The sequence below is a fragment of the Pseudophryne corroboree genome, chromosome 4 (genome assembly GCF_028390025.1).
Source record: "Pseudophryne corroboree isolate aPseCor3 chromosome 4, aPseCor3.hap2, whole genome shotgun sequence".
NCBI lineage: Eukaryota > Metazoa > Chordata > Amphibia > Anura > Myobatrachidae > Pseudophryne > Pseudophryne corroboree.
Window position 1 is genome coordinate 275,354,743 of NC_086447.1, and position 3,993 is coordinate 275,358,735.

General features: G+C 47.7%; 1 pseudogene; it reads left to right on the forward strand.

The window, feature by feature from the left end:
- Positions 1-386: 386 nt before the first annotated feature.
- On the forward strand, positions 387-505 carry LOC134912524 (5S ribosomal RNA; annotated as a pseudogene).
- The last annotated feature ends 3,488 nt before the right edge of the window (positions 506-3,993 follow it).

The window sequence follows — 3,993 nt, forward strand, 5'->3', positions numbered from 1 at the left end:
AATATAGCTGAAATAATGAGAGCAGTAAAGGCCTTTCTGTCCTCAGAGGATCAGCAGAACCTGTGTTAAAAATAAGGTACCTAGGTTTAAACGTCCCAAAAAATAGGGCCTCCTCATGGGGGACCCCAGCATCTGATGGAAATCATGGAAAAGGTTTGGGCTATACCCAATAAGGAATATAGGTTCCCAGTAAATGGGATTCCAAATATCCTTTTCCAGCAGGGGACTGTTTAAAAATAGGACGTGCCTCCTAAAGTAGATACGCATATCATTGATAGTGCGAAAATCTATATGGCCTTTGCCGTCAACGTCAAAAGAGGGATGGTTTTCTGAAAACCATATTGTCTCTGGGGCAGTCATAAGGCCAGCCATGACTTCACCTTGCAATCTACAGCCACACTACACTGGATAGGCCCATTCTCACTAGATCTTGGAAGCTAAACAGTGTTGGGCCTGGTTAGTTCTTGGATGGGAGACCACCTTGGAATACCAGGTCCTGTAGGTACACTAGGCTGAGGTACTGGAAGACAGGTTTTCAGTGCCTGCAAGGGAGCAAGAATCCCATATAGCTCATATGGACACTAATGTTCTAGGGCATCAGCATTAACAATAGCTGCTCGCAGAGCAGTTTTGCTTACATACATGGAAAGCTGATTCAGAATCAAAGAAGGTTCTGGAAACTTTGCCTTTGGCTGGAAGTTTCTGTTTGGGAAGGAGTTAACCGATATGCTGGAGTCAGAAACAGACTCCAAGAAGGTCACGTTTCCTTCCACATATAACCCCAAACCTAGTGGTCCGGTTTCGGACTTGTCTGTCATAAAGGAACGTAACAGCCCCAATACAATAAGTTTGGTAAGGCAAAGAAGCAAAGGCAACCAGAGGGCCAGCTTCCAAACCAGAGGATAAGCCATCAGCATGATGGTGCGGGCCTCCATTAGGGGACCCCAAAAGGATAGGGGGCCGACTTCTTCAGCTTGCACAGATCTGGTAGCAGTCTACAAACAGATTCCTGGGTGCAAGAAGCAGTATCTCTAGGTTATGCTTTCCCTTCTAGAAGCATCCTCCTTGAAGGTTCTTCTGTTCCAGTCCATCTCGGGTAGAGGCGAAGGACAGGGGTTTGCAAGAAGCAGTTCAGAAATTGCTTTTGTCAGGAATAGTCATTCCAGTAACCCCTGCACAATAGAGACTGGTTTTTACTCCGGGTTTGGGTTCAGGTGGCTCATTTTCACCACATTCTCAAAATCCCAAACAGATAAGTTTGGGTACCACAGTTCACATGGGGATGTTGCGCTCTATAGTTTTTGCATGGAGACATGAGATTACATGGTATCCCTGGATAGTCAGGATGCTTACCTACAGGTTCCTATAGCACTGTTCCATCAATGTTATCTCAAGGTTCCCCATCCTCCAGCAACATTTTCAGTTTCAGACCTTACCCTTTGGATTAGCCACAGCCCCCAGAGTATGTACCAAAATTATGATGATTATGGCAGCTTATCTCCGCAAGAAGGGGATAAGAAAATTGCCATACCTCGACCACCTTTCTTATCCTGGCACAATTCACAGGAAAAGTTTCTGTGTCATCTCCAACAGACAGTGACTTGTCTGCAGAGGCACGGGTGGTTCATAAATTGGCCAAAGTCCTCTGGTTCCTTCACAACGGATGACTCACTGTGGGGCTGTACTGAATTCAAGTCTGCAGAAAATTGATTACCTTGGAACAAGATATCCAAGGTACAGTCAAGTACTCAGGAGTGGTTACACAGTCAAACAATATCAATCCATGCAGCTATGCGACTGATGGGTTTGATGGTGTCAACAATCGACATGGTGGAGTATGAACAATTCCACTCAAGACCTCGGCAGCTTCTGATCCTGGCCAGATGGAATGGAATACATCAGACAATAAAGAAACAGACTGTGGTACTTTCACACAAAGTAAGAAAGTCATCAGCCTGGTGGCTACAGACATCCCATCTAGACAAAGTGAGAACCTTTTTGGATATCAGATGGGGGATCCTGACAACAGATACCAGTCTTCAGAGCTGGGGAGCAGTGTCCAGAACATTATGGTTCTCGGAAAAATGGACCATAGAAGAAAATTGCCTGCAAATAAATCTGTTAGAACTTCGGCCCATATACATGGCAATGATTCAGGCAAAGGACACTCTTCAAGGAAGACCAGTCCAGATCCTCAACCCCTGTGGGCCAGTCCAACCCTGGCCCACACATACACTCTGTCCAGTGCTAGTTACGGCCCTACACACAGACAGTACCGACACTAATTCCGCTAATGTCTCTGTTCACTCTACTTGTAAGGTAGGTCCTTCATAGGCAGCACTACATGGTGCTTCAGCAGAACAGATATGTAAGGCAGCCACATAGTCTTCCATTAACACATTCATTAGACATTATGCTTGGATACTTTTGCCTCTCATGACGCTGAATTCGGGCGTAAGGTTCTCCTGTCTAATCAGGAGCGTCCCCACCACTAAAATTGCTTTGGGAAATCCCATTGTTATCCTGTGGATAACCTGTGGACCCTGCCAGAGAAATATACGTTATTGTAAGAACTTACTGTTGATAACGGTATTTCTCCTAAGTCCACAGGGATCCCACCCTGACACTCCTGATTTGAGGATCTTGCTGCTCACTAACCTCTTCCTTCTTGTATGGAAGGGTGTGCATGTGTGTTCTTCTCACCTGATTAGGGCTCTACATGATGCTCCTGCCTAGATGCTTTGGAATCCAACTGATTTGCCTGAGCCAGTGGGCGGGGATATATGAACGGGCCCGTTGCATCCTGAGAGGCCTGAACGCTTGTGATCGTTTGGTGCCAATCCTGTGGAACCTGTGGACTTAGGAGAAATACCGTTATCAACGATAAGTTCTTACCATAACGTATATATATTACAGGGCCGGCTCCAGGCATGTTCCAATAGAGCGGCCGCGCAGGGCGCCACCCTTAATGGGCGCCGCATGCTTGTGCCGCCATATTGGAACCTGGCTGGAGCAGTGGAGCCTGGAGAGCATCTGTGACCGGCTGCAGCACACAGCGATCCGTCCATGATTAATCCATTCCCACCCCGGCCCGCCCGCCCGCCTGCTAATAGTGGTAGTAGGTAGCCTGCCTAGCGACAACAGCAGTGGACGGCCAGCGGCCGCGGCTGACTGTTTGTGGTGTGCCTGCTGCCCCGTACCGATGATGAGTCATCGAGGGGGAGTGCTGTGGGCGGGCCGCGGACTAAATCTAAACTACCCAGGCTGTGCGCGCTGACGCTGTACGGCGGCAGTGGCTCCGGCGTCTGACGTCAGCGGAACCGCACAGCGCACATGGCGCGCAGAGCCGATCAGAGTCAGACCTTAGCTTAGTCTGCGCCACACCGTGGACCTTACTGCCTCCGGGACTCTGCAGATTGTGTGGCCAGTGGACGAGATCCAGCACAAGGAGTGCAGCCTGACATCAGGTAAACAGCTGCGGACGCTACCGGCCAGGCCTGAATATATAGCAAACTCTTCCATACCTTCCAGCAAGCACTGGCCTGAAGTTAAAGGCTACGTTTCTAGAAGCACAATTATTAATATAATTATATAATATCAGGAGGCAAATATTCAACATAACAGTTCTGAAAGCTTTGCGTAGCTTTAGAATTATATCAGCGTACAAAGCCCACCCAGACGCCTCTGCACAATGAGAGCGCACTGCTTCTCGCAATCATTTTCCACCTACAGTCATTATTTGGAGTTAAAAGCATTTAACAAATTTACAAGTCAGGGCCAGGGTATTGCATCCGGGAAATGAGTGATAGAAGTAATGGCATACCTCCCAACATGACCCTCTCCAGGAGGGACAGAATACTCTGCTCCTGGACTTTTCTCTTCATGTATGATTGCCATCACCTGTGCTGAAACACATTTCTTATCCATTTACCTGTTCAAAACAGGTGCCAGCAATCATACACTAAGAGAAAAGTCAAGAAGCAGAGCATTGTG